Genomic DNA, 16,611 nt, shown 5'->3' with positions numbered 1-16,611 from the left:
CATTTTATCCAGTTTTCAGCACAGAGCCTGGCAAATAGTTAAACCCTAAGAAACATTTATTTGGTAAATGAACAAATAATATGTTAAGTAGCTTGTCTAAGATCACAGAACCAGTTATTTGCAGAGCTGGAATTGCACTACCTTGTGATACTCAAGGAAAAGTAACCTTCTATTGATTGTCCCAGGCAACACTACAACACTTTGGTAAATACAACGACTACAGACAAATTTCTTTTTGGTGTGTCCAGAAGAAATAAACAGGGGCTTTCTATTCTTTTCCCTATATATTATGTAATTTATAGGCAATTGAACAGACTGATAGTTGCGTATGTATTTTTATTTCAATGACAATTTGGTGTGACTTTTTAATTTAGCAAATGTTATATCTTCATGAAAGATGTAGGCTCTAAGGGGGAAAAGCTCCAAGTTTAGAAATGTGAGGAAGAACTTACTCACCACAAAGATTTCTGGCACAAAACAGACGTAATGGTTTTCCTACTCTATGGCCCATGCCACTTGGGTGTGTGAGAAGCTATAGTCTGTCCCTTATGAGTAGCTCTTCTTTGCACATCATCTACCACTCAGACTGTTGCTATTAATCAAAACAAAAAGGACTAACTCTTGGATGATGGAATTTTTGGAACTTATGGTAGATAACAGGAGTGATAGATGTCCCAAGTGGAAGCAGAGGCCAGATAACAAGAGGGAAGAAGAGTTATGCCATAGAGTGGATATGCAGAAGAACAAGCATAATTCCTAAATCCATCATAACCAGCACATTTTTGTAACTGGAAACAAATGCACTTCTAATATGAACATGTTTCAGTTCACAGGGTAGTACCTATATGAAGCAAGCTGTGAGGTCTGATATTTGTTGCATAATGAGCTTATACTGCATGCCTGATATCCTGAAAGTTTTAAACATGCCAGCAGAGTTCATGATTTCTTGACTTGGTAATTTTTTCCCTCATATCCGAATGGGATTCCCTCCAACTCCCTGCAGTTGAATGGAACTGTAAGAATTTAAACTTGTGAGCCCAAGGCTTAGCATGGAATACTCTATTTGGATTGGTTTATTCTTTTTGCTCAACATGAGAAAAGTGTACAAGTTACTGATTGGATAGCATGATGATCCAGATTGTCTAGGGCAAGAAAGGCTGGATCAGAGAAAAAAACATCCTTTCTGCAGTACGGGTTGGTCACCAGGCCCTCCCCTATCGGTGTGTTTTAGATCCTCTGTGTTTCTGCTCTGGAAAGTGTTTTTCTACCTTATGCTTCTGTTTACTTATTTGCTTCTTTTGCTTTGTGATGAGAATAAAAATTGTCTATACAGCTGACTGTCTTTATCAATATAATTTTACTATCGAATGCAGTTCTTCCCCAGGAAGATAAAAATTGCAAATAATATTATTGCTTGTTCCAGTAACTTCCCCAAAGATCCATGAACTCTTCTATAGAATGCATCTGGATTAAGATTTTCTGGATAGAATGCATCTGATTAAGATTTTCTGGATTAAGAAAATGTGGCATATATACACCATGGAATACTATGCAGCCATAAAAAAGGATGAGTTCATGTCCTTTGTAGGGACATGGATGCAGCTGGAAACCATCATTCTCAGCAAACTATTGCAAGAACAGAAAACCAAACACCGCATGTTCTCACTCATAGGTGGGAATTGAACAATGAGATCACTTGGACTCTGGAAGGAGAACATCACACACCGGGGCCTATTATGGGGTGGGGGGAGGAGGGAGGGATGGCATTGGGAGTTATACCTGATGTAAATGACGAGTTGATGGGTGCTGACGAGTTAAAAAAAAAAAAGAATGCATCCTAAACCAGTTCACACCCAAGACTCTTTGAACTCGTTCTCTTAAAATTCTCACCTAGCTGTCTGCAACAATCCTAAACTATTTTATCATTACCCTAGAACTTAAAGTATAAAAAAAAAAAAAAAGAATGCATCCTAAACCAGTTCATACCCAAGACTCTTTGAACTCGTTCTCTTAAAATTCTCACCTAGCTGTCTGCAACAATCCTAAACTATTTTATCATAACCCTGCTCTCATCCCGATTAAGCTCCTCTCCATCATCAAAAGAACCCATCTTAAACCACACTTCGAAATGTCAATCAGTATCCTGACTTTGTTAATAAGACTTTGTAGACATTCTTTCTTAGTAGGTGAACAATACACTCAGCTTTGTCTTATCCACAGGCTGTTGTAGTGATATTTTGGGGAGCAAGCATTTGAATTTGACAATTGTGTACTGCATTCTCATTGTCTTTCTGCTTCAGTATTCTTTATTCTCTGCCCAATTCTATATTTCAAACCCCCAATTCCCAAAGTGTAAGAGTTTGATAAATTTTGGTTAACTGCTGTCATACCTGTTGGACAAAGCTGAAGTACATGGCCTCTTTCTGGACTAATGGTCAGCTCAGGGATTCCTTGCCTTCGGGTGTGGTCTCTCCGCTAGACCAAAACATAGGTGGGTGGTAGAGGTAATGTAGTAAAACACATGGCCATAGAAGTTAAAGGAATTGACTACGTCCACTTTCTTAACTAAGAATCTATGCACAGGAACTCTTAGAAGGGGGCTAAGGGCACAGCAGGCATTCTGAGAGTAAACTGTGGTGAAGTTATACAGGTGGAGAGCATTAACTAGGAGCTGAGAACAAGGATGTGGTACTGACTTCATGGTTTAAAGGTTGGGCCCTCTTTTATTTTTTCGTTACTGATTTTGGATTCTTGTTTTCCTTGCAAGAACAAAAGGTTCTGTAGAATCCTTCGCCCACTAATGAAATAATCAGGCAGGAGAAAAACTTTGGATAAGAGTCTTGTCATAAAAAATAAATATGGTTGCATGGAGCTGCCTAAGATGTGAACCAAACTAAAAATAGGAAGACAGGGGCTAAAAAGTTATTTTAAGAAACGCCCCCCAACCACAGTCACTCCGTGGGCTGATTGGGGAGCAAGAAGCATGTCTGGTCACACCATCTTGGAATAAGAAGCCATGGCTGGCTGGATCAGATCCTCTGATGGCTCAAGTGGAGCTGAACTTGAACATGACTCCAGTGCTGGGTGGAGGATGGGGGGTGGGGGGTAGGCAGCAGGTTCTGCCCTCACTGCTGTAGCTCCTTCCTTCTGTTGAGGGCACTGCTGGTGTGGAACCACTTCATCTGCATCTCGTTGAAGGTTCAGGAGGTTCAGAAGGATAGTCTCCTGGGTCCCATTGGGGTGCTTGATGATGCAGTTCAGGGGCTTGCCAGGGGAGAAGTTCTTCAGGCCCTGAATGGTCAGCTTGTCCACAGGGTGAATCTTGTTGTAGTCAGCTGGGTCAGCAAAGGTCAGGGCAGCAGGCCTTGCTTCTTCAGGTTGGTCTCATGGATCCTGGCGAAGCTCTTGGTGACAATGGCCCGGCCCCCGAGGTGGCGAGGCTCTAGCACTGCATGCTCCTGGCTCGAGCCCTCACCATAGTTCTTGTCCCTGATCACCACCAATCTGATGCCATGTATCTTGTAGTAGCGAGCAGTCTCAAGGACGGGGCCAAACTCCTGGGTGAGGGCATTGCGCACGGAGTTGGCCTTGCCGTTTTCAATGTTGATGGCACCAATGAGCAAGTTGTTGGAGATGTTGTCCAAGTGCCCATGGAACTTGAGCCAGGGGCCAGCAGCCAAGATGTGGTCAGTGGTACACTTCTCTTTGACCTTGATGAGGATCTGCAGGTCCTCCAGGTCCTCGCCATCCCATTTGTCAAAAGGCTGCAGTTGCTAGCTGGTGAGGCTCACATCAATGTGCTGCCCACTCCTGTCCTTTGGCGGGGGTGGAGGTGCTGGTAGATGTCCTGCCCTGGGTCAAACTCCACTTGGGGAAGCTCATCCAGCTTGAACTTCTTGCCATCCTTGCAGTCGGTCTCTGGGTTGAACTTGAGGTTCCTGCAATGGCCAGGGCTGTGACAATCTCTGGGAACATGACGAAGGCATGGGTCTCAGGGTTGGTATCATTGCGGCCCATGAAGTTCCTGTTATAAGAGGTGACAATTGTGTTCTTCTCCCCCTTCTTGATGTCCTTCCTGTCCCACCGGCCAATGCAGGGGCCCCCTTTTATTTGGTAAATAGCAATGATATACCCAGCAAAGAAGAGAGGGTATAAAATATTTGAGGTGCTTTAGCATTTTGTTTCAGAAGCTCATGGTATCTATCAAGCTTGTGCCAAGGATTGTTGTGAAGATTCAATAAACAAATATATTGCAGGGTTTTTTTAAGCCTGTAAAGTCTAAAATAGATCCAATATCATCAATTTGTTTATTCGTTCAATCATTCATTCATTCAAGAAACAATCATCTAAAGTTTACTGTATGTTAGAAATTGTGGTAGGCTCTAGGAATGCAAACACAAATGCATCCCTTCAAAGAGTTTATGGTCTAGTGAAAAAAAAAGGATAGAAGAAATCACTGAAAACAGAATATATGACTCAATAAAGGAATGTATGAAGTTTTATAAGAACATAGATAAATGATATATATTTAAAATATGTATCCTTTACATATATCTTACTAACTCCTATATTGTCCTGTGAAGTATGTTTCATTTTTCCTGTTTCACATTTAAATAACTGAAATTAAGGAGGACCAAATAATGTGGGCAATAAATTATAGATCTGGTACTCAAAGCTAAATATTTTAACTCAAAATCTAGCTCTTTTCCCCACTCTATCAAGCTGCTTCATTAACTCAGCTATTATTATGATCAATGGACAGGAAATTTATAAAACAAGATAAATAAGTGTAAGTGGCTAATTTTAATTTTAAAATTAATAAAATTAAATAAAAATTGAAGTTGACATTTTTCTCAGCTTATAAAACTCATAAAAAGTAAAGTAAGAAAAATAACAACTGCTATAGACAATAGTGAGTGGAAGTAAGTAGTCTCGTTTACTGACGGTGAGAATGTAAATCAGTATAACCTTTCTGGAAGGCAAATAATATGGCAGAGACTGCACTTTGTGTTAATCAAAACACTTCCTCTCCCTGGGAATAAAAGAAAAGTGTCTTTCCCAGGTTCCCTAGCAGTTCAGTTGGAAATGATGTGACTCTAGTCAATAAATACGGGCAAAAGTAACATATGCCATTTATAGACCTAAGTCCAAAGATCACTCAGAGTGACACTTCAGCTCTGTCTTCTCTTCCATGGCAATTTAGGAACCACATGTTTGAAGCAACTCAGATCCCAAAATCATCACATGGAGAAAAGCCACCAAAGAGAGCCACCTGGCCCACACTGGACAATGACTACAGCAAGAAATAAACCTTTGATGTGTTAAGCAGTGAGCATAGGGAACTGAATTGTTACCACAGCAGAATATATCTACTAATGAACATAACATAAGAGATTTTATCCCCATTTTACAGATGAGGCTACTGAGGCACAGAGGGATAAGTAACTTGCCCATGGTCACAAAGCAAACAAATAGCTGAGCTTTGATACTGGCATAAAAATATGCACGTAGACCAATAGAACCAAACAGATGATCTAGAAATAAAGTCAAATACTTGCAGCCAACTGTGATCTTCAACAAAGCATACAAAAACATAAAGTGGGGAAAGGACACCCTATTCTATAAATGGTGCTGGGAAAACTGGCAAGCCACATGTAGAAGAATGAAACTGGATCCCAATCTTTCACCTCATGCAAAAATCAGCTCGAGAAGGATCAAAGCTTTAGTTAAATCTAAGACCTGAAACCATAAAAATTCTAGAAGATAACATCAGAAAAGCTGTCTTGACATTGAAGAATTAATGACTAAGACCCCAAAAGCAAGTGCAACAAAAACAACAACAAAATAGGACCTAATTAAACTAAAAAGCTCTGCACAGTGAAAGAAATAATCAGCAGAATTAGCAGACAACCGACAGAGTGGAGAAAATATCTGCAAACTATGCATCTGACAAAGGACTGGTATCCACACTCTATGAGAAACTCAAACAAATCAGCATTAAAAAATCCCATCAAAAAGTGGGCAAAGGACATGAATAGACAATTCTTGAAAGAAGGTATACAAACAGCCAAGAAACCTGAAAAAAATGCTCAATATTGCTCATCATCAGGGAAATGCAAATTAAAACCACAATGAAATACCACCTTACTCCTGCAAGAATGGCCATAAAAAGTCAAAAAACAATAGATATTGTCATGGATGTGGTAAAAAGGGTACACTCTTACAATGCTGCTAGGAATGTAAATTAGTACAACCACTACAGAAAACAGTATGGAGAGTCTTTAAAGAACTAAAAGTAGATCTACCATTCGATCCAGCAATCTCAATCTCACTACTGGGTGTCTACCCAAAGGAAAAGAATCATATGAAAAATACACGTGCACATGCATGTTTATAGCAACACAGTTCACAATTGCAAAGATATGGAACCAACCTAAGTGCCCTTTGGCCTATGAGTGGTTAAAGAAAATGTGGTATATATGCACCATAGAACACTACTCAGCCATAAAAAGGAATAAAATAATGTCTTTTGCAGCAACTTGGATGGGGCTACAGGCCACTATTCTAAGTGAAATAACTCAGGAATGGAAAACCAAATATCGTTAAGTTCTCACTTAGGAGTGGGAGCTAAACTATGAGGGTGCAAAGGCATAAGAGTGATATAGTGGACTTTGGGGACTTGGGGGAAGGTTGGGAGGGGGATGAGGGATAAAATATTACATATCGGGTGCAGGTACACTGCTCAGGTTACAGGTGCACTAAAATCTCAGAAACCACCACTAAAGTACTTATCCATGTAACCCAAAACCACCTGTACCCCCAAAACTATTGAAATAAAAAATATATTTATTTTAAAATGTATTTCTTAGTCAAACCTTTTGTCTTATACAATAAAAGAAAAATAAAAAGAAAAAATTGCTGAGCTAAAATAAGAAACCTACTCCAGATCACATAGCTAATAAATGACAAGCCCATGCAGTTGACTCTAGAATCTGCATCTTACATCATAACTATCACATATGCTGCCTTTCTTAAATAAATTATGGTATATATAACGTACTATGCAGCCATTAATATATGACAAAGCAGTATTTTAACTCACTGGGCAAAGGTTGGGTTATTTAATAAATGATGCTAGCCCAATCGACAGTCTGTTTGGAGGAAATTAAAATTAGGCCTCTCTTTGAAAATTTATACATGTATATACACATATACACATATATACATATAAACACACATACATACACATATATACATATATATTCAAAATGAGTAAAGAAGTTTGATTATAAAAATAAAATAATAAAAATCTAACAGACTATGTGTACTTCAAAACAAAAGGATGTTTTGAAGAATATTAAATGAAATAAGAAATTGTTCATTAAATAATGAAAAATGCAATGTACAAAACACCCTAGGAAATAAAATTATTGAATCATAAAAAAAGTTATGGTTATTTAATATGGATTTTCATAGCCCTCACCTGCCTACAGATACTAAGGGGTTTACACTATTAGTAAAAACACTTATTTCCCTGGTTCTACCTCTTTCCTGTGTTATATAGAACCACAGCTCTTTACAAAACATGCTCCAAATAAATCCCCCAGTCCTGGAGCTGGGGAGTTCTAAAATGTGCTCACCAGCACATCTGTTCCCAGTGGGCACTAAGGCCGGACTTCTGTTCTATCGGGCTCACCACAGAGGTGCTTGAGCACCTCTGGCCCCAGGAAAGAATTTCTCCTTAGTTTTGTCATAATCTGAGAGAGGGGTCTTAAGGTAGTTGCCATGGCCCCAGTGTATATAACAGTGTAGTGAAATTGCTTTTATGCTATTTAATCACAACATTTCCCAATACCCTCACAGGACTCGGATAGTAATGGAATGGGCCAGTACCATACACCATATAGGTAGCTGGCAGAATTAGGTCAAACTTCTCATGGGCACTCCTTCAGGACTGCTCCCTCCTAATTTCCACACACACAGAGTGCTGGAGGGCAGCCCTTGGGATTGAACAGATATGTCCCAGAGAAAATCTGAGTCACCCGAGGACTCCAGTGCTCAAACTCTGCTTGTATTTGGTGATTAGCACCAGGCTAATCACAGTATCATGGGGATGGAGAGGGAGAGTTCCTCTTTAATATTTTCTATATTATGTTCATTTTAAAAAATATTAATTTTATAATCTTAAAAGATTTTTTTAAAAAACAAAAAAAGCACAAAGAACATAGATTCTTAGAGCAAGCAATTTAAAAAGATTATAGAATCTACCTCTATGCAGATTTTTAAAGTAAGATGGTTTATCATCCTCTGCAATGTGACCCTGGAAATGAACTGGACAACAAGTTAATCTTAGGTTTCTATGAATCACTTGGGTTTCGTTGGACTTTCTCTTTCTTTGACTCATATATAAACCAGACATAGTAGGAGTCTATAAAAATTATTGAACATTGAAACACTAACATCTGAACTTTTTTAAAGTTTCATGTTGAAATGCCTTCTGTAAAGATCTAACCTAACTGTGGTTGATAGAAAATAGCAATATTCAGTCAAAGTTGTATATAAATTAGGAAAGGAATTACAAGCCAGGGTAGCTTGACTAAATTCTCACTGAGCTTACTCAAACTGTCATCTGCTCCAAGGCTTCCAGCTGTATGGAAGTTTCTTTCAGAATTGTTTCAGTTCATTTCAATGAAAAAATTATCAAATATAATAAAACAGTTTTGGAAAGACAGGAGGGATTTGGGACATTACAACTGGTATTAAAAGAACTAATGAGCTTTGCTACTGATAAAGTACTTTTTTGTATTCTTTTTTGGTTCAAAGAATGATGCCCAATTATTAATTCTTAAGCACATAAATCTTTTCCATTTTTGTTTTTCCTGCTTGGTGCCTGAATTTTCTTGGCTACTACTGAAATATATTGAATAGGCTGACTCTACTTTTTATCTGCATATTCTATGGATCTAGTAGCTCTGAATCCAAGCCACTATAATGATCATGAAAACAAAATATTTCTGATGAACATATAACCAGATATTGCTGACAAATAGAAAAAAAAAAAAAAAAACAGGCTGATGGGGGCCAGAGCAGTGCATATGGTCTGCATTCCTGCCAAACTGCATGTATGCACAGCCACACAAAGACAAAATCCTTTGGTAAACACTCACAGTTGAGGAATAGGGTACAACATTTTAATATATTAACCATTTGAAAAAATTCCTGTTAGTTCCTTTTAATCTCTGGTATATTCTCACCATTCAAACTAGACTAGAGGTATCAATTTCCTCTGGAAGGAATATTATAGCAGAGAAAACAAATAAGAAACCAGTTCTCAAGTTTGAGGTTCAAAATGGGCTCTTGAGTCTCTTTACTGTTTGGCAGAAGAAGATTTGATTGCAAAAGCCTGAATTTTGAATATGAAAGTCTAAGATTCTAGAGGACCCGAGGCATAAGTTTTTCCATTAACGTACTAGATTACATGTAATACAGGTGGATATCAGTGCATGATTTTCCTGTTGGAGAGGAGCTATGGATCCTATAGGTTGGGGAACAGGAAGAGAGTTGGAAGGGGCTATGGTTTGAATGTGTTCCCTACCCTATGTTCATTGCAGCATTATTCATAATAGCCAAAATATGGAAACAACCCAAATGCCCATTGACAGATGAATGGATACAGAAAGTGCGATATGAACTTACAATGCAATATTATTCAGCCTTAAAAAATACAAGGAAATCCTGCCATTTTTGATAACACATATGAACCTAGAGGAGATTATGCTAAGTGAAATAAGCCAGTCTCAGAAGGACAAATACTATATGAATCCAGTTATATGAAGTATCTAAAATGGTCAAACCCATAAAGGCAGAGATTAGAATGGTGAGTGCTAGGGGCTGGGGGGAGGGAGAAATGGGAAATTATTTTTCAATGGGTATGAAGTTTCTATTATGCAAGATGAGAAAGTACTAGATACCTGCTGTACAACATAGTACCTAGGTTTAACAATATGGTATTGTATACTTTTAAATGTAAGAGGATAATCTCACGTTGTGTTCTTACCAAACAAACAATAACAACAAACCCCCCAGACCCCACAAAAGAACTTAAAGACATTTTTGAAGGTTATGGATATGTTTAGTGCCTTGGTTGTTGTGATGGTTTCATGACTGTCGTCACATTTCCAAACTCATCAAGAGGTACACACGAAATGTGTGCAATTTTTGGTACATCAGTTATACCTCAATAAAGCTAAAAAAAAAAATTCAAAAGAAAGGATGAGAGAGCAAGGGAAGGGACCTTCCACAGGAGCCACCAAAGACCAGGAAGTGTGCTAGCCCTGCGGGAATTCCCATATTCAGGGTTGAGGGAGCGAAGAGTGTAACTTTCATTGAGTGTCTATTACATGCCGGGCATAGTATTAGATTCTTTTTTGTTGGTATACTCACACTTTCCTCCTTTTTTAAAGTATTATTTTTTAACCTTGTTTTAATTGTGGTACACCATATAACATAAGATTTGCCATTTTAAACAGTTTAAGCATGTAATACAGTGGCATTAATCAAAGTCGCAGTGATATTCAACCATCACCACTATCTACTTCCAAAACTTTTCATCACTCCAAACAGAAACTTTGTATCCATTAAAAAATGCTTTGTCCTTGTCATTAATTTTATTTCATTTCAAATGCTGAGGGAAATGACCACGAAGCAAGTTTTGTTTTCATTGTTTAGCTCTCTCACTTGATCCCATGGAAACTGCAGACATGTTGGGAGTTTGGGCCCCGAAAATGCTGGGCAGATGATGTTCAGTCCCTTATGCTGCTGCACATATTTACTTAGCATTAGGACGCGATTCACGGTAAACACAGGTAGGTATTAATTATTTTTAACTTGTGGTCCCTGGACTTGATCCAGGGGGTCTATGAACTCCCTGCAATTGTAATCAGAATTTTGGATGCAGATGCATTTCCTTGGGAAATGATTACGTAGCTTTTTCCTCCTCAACCTTAGAAGGATATGTAATCCCCAAAATGATTACAATCCCCATTTTTGAAGATAGAAGCTGGGGAGTAGGCACTGAACCCTCAAAACTAGGTGATGGAGTCACAGAGTTGAAGTACTTTTATTCTCTCTGTGTGATCCCTCTGTTGTTAATTTGGTTTAAGGAAGCTTGGAAGAAATTCTGTTCCTAGTCTCCTCTCTCCATGTCCCACTCCCCAGACCCCATCTCACCTTACCAACTTCGATCGATAGTCTGCATCCTGAAGCCTAGAGACATGGGAGAAGTGGTGGACATGCGTGGGTAGTACAGTTGGAATATTAATAAGAGAACAAGTGTATGAAGCAGGACGGAAGAGGAGAATAATTTTGCTTCTTTTCTCTGCCTGTATAGAGAAGAACCCCTGTGTTCTTTTGACCTTATCTCTGCCATTTTGCACTCATTATGGCTAGGTTTCAAAATCTCTCTGCTTAGAGGCTTCCCTCAAATCCTTAAAAAGTTCCCTGGTGTCCCTGGCCCTGCCTGAATCCAATCCTGGCCCAACTAGATCCCGCTCACCCAACCTACCAGTCAGCTCTGCTCCACACCCCTGTGTCCAGGGTTGACTGTCACTCTGTCTTCTCTCCCAAACATATCAACCACCTCGCTCTGAGTCTCCCTCTGCCCAGCCTGACCCTGTGTCCTTTCTCTGGGGGATGCTGCACAGTTCATACTCCACAGTCAGGACCCTTGAGCTCTTCTACCTTCAGGTGCTCAGGCCAGCCCCCTTCCAGATGAGCCCAGGGAGTGCTTGCCTAAGGCATGGTGGGAAAGCTGGGGTATCTGCTTGGGGGAACTTATCTGGCCTCTATGGCATTTAACAATGGGATTATCATGAATGTGCAGAGAGAATTAAACTGCATTTAGGGAAAACATAAACAATGGTACATTATAAAGATGCAGAGCTCTAAAACAAAAAAATAGAAAAACTAGGTCTGGTTCTATAAAGGTAATATTACAAGAATTTATGAGAACTTATGGCTAATTACCACGTGCACTAACATCTATGAACTTACGGCTAATTACCACCTGCATATACACTTATGTATATGTACACAACTAATTTTATTGTAAGTTTTGTTGGGTTGCAACGTTATCCAAATAATAATAATTTATTGTTTGCTGAGCTTCTACAGGCCAGCTACCATCTTAATCACTTTATAGAAATTGTTTTATGTAGTCTCATACTCTGTGTTTCCAGTCTTTAGTTGCTCATTAAGCATGGTTATTATCTAATTCATTTTAAGAGAAGAAAACTACATTTTGTAAAATATTGGTTGTATCTTAAAAGCTCTGAAAGTCCTGAATACAGACTGTTAATAGACACTTGGGTAATTATTAGAACTTTGCTGTCAAAATCCTATCTGTTGTACCTACAAAAATAAATTTTTATGGAAATGTCTTCAAATTCCTCTTAGCTACTAGAAGAAAAGAATGAAAGGAGAAAAGCTTAATGAGAGCTAATTCATAAGCCTTCCCTCCTTTCTGCTTTCTTCCCTGATCTGTTCCTCCAGTCCCTTTTTCCTCCAGTCCCTCCAGTTCCTCCTTTTTCCTCCAGTCCCTTCCATTTTTCCCCTCCCCTTCCTAACCCTTAAATTTTCTTCCCTCCCTTCCCTCCCTTCTCCCCCTTCTCCCCCTACTTTTCACCTCATCTTTTCTACCTCTTTCCTTATTCCCTTCTTGTCTCCTCCTCTCCCCTCTGTCTCTCTCCTGTCTCCCTGCTAAGTTTGGCATTGCCCATTGACACATTATTATCAGGTGCAGTGTGCAGATGTTTGGGAAGGGGACCAGGAATAAATGCAAGCAGAGAAAAGTTTCATGCTTCCTCACATTATTCTGGAAAAATAAGTTACCAATTTTAAATGTTAAGATATCCTAGAGGAGCACCTGTTTTTTTCTGTGAGCATCCAGCAGTGGTGCTCTGGAAATTTAAGATTGAATTCAGTTGAAGCTCACTGGTTCTATTAACAAAAAGATTCATACAAAAGGTCTCAGTGGCGTGTTTTTTATTTCATGGGTCAGGAGTTGTCTTTCCTGTGTGTGATGACTGGAACATTAGGCAGATTCTCTAGAAGGTCTATAATCCAGGAGATTGGATCTCAGAATGCAATTTTTGTTCACTGACCTTTATGAAAAAGAATAAAGACACTGAAAATTGATGATATGAAAGTTGGAAATCCATGGACGTGAGCACTTTCCTCATGGCACATTTAAAGCTTTAGGGAGCTTTCAAGAATATTTGAAAATGTGAATAAAGTCTATATTCAAAAGATAAGACAGATTAGAGAATACTACGTTAGATCTTTTATGGACCATTTATGCTGATTTGATCATCAGTTTCTGTGGTGAAGAGTAACAATGAGCAGGCTGGGTGTGGTGGTTCATGTCTGTAATTCCAGCACTTTGGGAGGCCGAGGCGGGTGGATTACTTGAGCCCAGAAGTTCAAGACCAGCCTGGCCAACATGTCGAAACCCTGTCTCTACTAAAAATACAAAAATTAGCCAGACATGGTGGCACATGCCTGTAATCCCAGCTACTAGGGAAACTGAGGCACAAGAATCACTGAAACCTGGGAGGTGAGATTGCAGTGAGCCAAGATTGTGCCACTGCACTCCAGCGTGGGTGACAGAGCAAGACTCGGTCTTTAAAAAAACAAAAAACATAATGAGCAAACCTTCCTTGTCCTGTCTTATGAGATAGAATCATAGTTTTAGCAATAACTGGCTAGGAGCTTCAATTCTGCAGCTTTTCCTCCACATCTAACCATTTGAAGGGATGTAAACCATAGTGGGAAATGTTCCGGAGAAGAAAGCTGAATTCTAGTTTACACTTGGTCACAAATCTTCTATGTGGTCATAAGTCAATCATCTGCCATAAGTCTCAGTCTTCCTGTCTATAAAATGGGATACTTGGATCATATGCTGCTCCAGAATGCTATGTTTCAAGGTGGTGATCAATCAAAATGCCTTTATAACTGCATGTAACTTTGTTCTCACTTTTGTAAACTGTAGGCAAATCTTTGCCTGGCAGTTTTGTTCCAAAAGAAATGCTGGCTTTTCCACAAATGTTGTTTTGATCACTTGTTTGGGGGCCAATCCACTGCTGGCCCTTTATGTTTATGTCAAATGGAAGGCTAAGGCCACATTAAACCTAACTGGTTGAAACAGAGCAAGTTCAAAGCTATATCCCAAAGTAATCAGACTCTCTTTGTAATATCCTACTTAGATAAATAAAATTTTATTTTAAGAATATTGATTGAGTTCTTTAGCATAGCCTTTGATTTTCACATTTTTCTCTCGTAACGTGTTATGGATTTCATATTGCTGGAAATAAGCCCTCACTAATTCCTTTCTTTGCTCCTTCTGTGTATCTTGAATCTCTCCACTTTTCTCCACCACCGCTCCTTCCTTCCTAGCCACAGCATCCAGCATCCCTCGCCTGAACAGCAGCCTCTTGACTGGTTTCTCTGTTTCCAAGCTGCAGCCTCTGATCCAGGCTCCATACAGCAGCCATATTGGTTTGCTTACTTCATTCCCATCATATGAAGGCTTTCCACTGCATTTGAATAAATCCCAACCATCCCAGATCATGGCTATGGTGAACACAGTGAGCCGTCTGGCTGCTGGGAATGCTGTTGGTAGATGTCTTCAACAGTCAGCCCCTGCAGGCTGACCTCAGACACAGGGAGCCACTTCATCCTTCCCGGGGTGCCCTGCATCCAGGGACCACTCATCATGGGAGTATAAAGGCTTGGCCAACTCTGGGTGACTCTGGATTGCCATTCTAGCTGCAGAGCTTCACATGGGATTGGCTGTGGCTGTCATCTGGGTCTGCCACTCAGCTCATGTCTTGCTCTGCCCCATCTTTCTCTGCCGTGACCAGCTCGGTGGTGGAGACCCAACCCAGCAGTGCTAGAGGGATTAAGACAAAGATACAGAAATAGAGTGCAAAGTGGGATCGGGGGTTAACAGCCTTCAGAGCTGAGAGCCATGAACAGAGTTTGACCCATGTATTTACTGACAGCAAGCCAGTGATAAACATTATTTCTATAGATTAAAGATTAACTAAAAGCATTCCTTACGGGAAACAAAGCATTCTTAGCGAGGAGCAGAGAAACAGGCTCTGGCTGATTATCTGCAGCAAAAGCATGTTGTTAAGGCACAGGCCACTCCTGCTATTGTTTGTGGTTTGAGCAGTTTTCCGCTCTGGGTGGGCCAGGTTTCCCTTGCCCTGCTCCAGTAAACTAACAACTTCTAGAAGTATACATGATAACCGTCACGAGCATGTCACATTGCTGCAGAAATCTTGTTTATGGCCAGTTTCTTTAAGGCCTGTTTGTGACAGGCTTAGAGCCTGTTCCCAGCATTTCTCACTTCCTTCCTCTCTTCCACAGGGGTTGATACAAAGGGAACTCTTTAATAAATGATGACAATGGCATCATAATACCCTGTATCATCTGGTCCTTGCCTACACTTCTGGCTCCATGTTGTGTCACTGGTGCCCCTGGCACATGGCTCTGCAGTCTTTTTTTCCAGTTCTGGATTGGATTAGGCTCATTCCGACCTCAGGGTCTATGCAACTGATGTTTCCTCTCTATGGCAGTTTTTCCTACAACTCTATCTAATTCTTCCTTATCCGTTAGTTCTTAACTTGACTGTCACCTCCTCAGAGAAGGCTTTCCTAAGCCTAACCCTGCATCATCACCAACCTGAAGTATAAATAAGAATCTTTCTCTGTTCTCTCACATAGCATCCTATTTTTTTCCTTCATAGGACTGCTTACAATTTGTGGTTATATATTCACTTGTTTACTCACATGTTTGAGTCTGTCTTCCTCTAATAGACAGCAAACTTCACAAAGGCAAGTTTCGCATATGTTCTGTTCACCAGTTTATATAAATTATATCCTCATCATTTAGCCCCTTTCTTGTTCCCTAGTTGATATTCAATAAATACTGACTGAATGAATGAACAGACTGAATTTCTCCCCTTCCTAAGGAAAGGCCTGAGTTTCTTCAGTCTCCTAGCTGTTTCTCTTTGAAGTCGCTATTCAAGAAGCCAGACTCCTTTAAAGACTGGGAAGAACTACCCTAGGGCAGGACCATCAGTGGATAACACACAGCACCATAGCCAGTTGCCCAGCTGGAAGTTTTAACACAGGCAAGTACCTTCTGCATCTAGCAGGAACCATTTTGGCTCCAGGCCAACTGCTGCCATGCCTTCCTCCTCACTTTCCTGTCTTAATTACCCCCTTTCTTCTATAGCAGCCTGCTCCAGTTTTCTGTCTATCATCTGTCCAAGCTTTATATTCTCATCTTGCCTGCTTGACCAAACCTAGCTTTGCCTTCACCACTGTATCTAGCTCCAGGAAAGGCACCCCATTCCCCTACACTTTCAGAGCCCTTTGGGGATACCCTCTCACCTTAGGGCACAGGCAGCCTGTGAAACAGGATCAAGATTCAACCCAGTGAAATTTAGACACTATTACTTAGCATTTAGGTAGTAGCAGACATAGCCTGAGAACTTTATAAGGATTACCACATTCAGTTCTCATTTAATCTCAACTATTGTATGGA

At 39.9% G+C, this 16,611-nt stretch overlaps 1 pseudogene; it reads right to left on the bottom strand.

Moving 5' to 3' along the window:
* Nucleotides 1-3,125: 3,125 nt before the first annotated feature.
* LOC105524193 lies at nucleotides 3,126-16,252 on the bottom strand (annotated as a pseudogene).
* Between the last annotated feature and the right edge of the window lie 359 nt (nucleotides 16,253-16,611).

This window comes from Colobus angolensis, unplaced genomic scaffold (genome assembly GCF_000951035.1).
Source record: "Colobus angolensis palliatus isolate OR3802 unplaced genomic scaffold, Cang.pa_1.0 Scaffold49, whole genome shotgun sequence".
Taxonomy (NCBI): domain Eukaryota; kingdom Metazoa; phylum Chordata; class Mammalia; order Primates; family Cercopithecidae; genus Colobus; species Colobus angolensis.
Note: the sequence above shows the minus strand (reverse complement) of the source record. Positions and strands in the feature narration are given on the sequence as shown.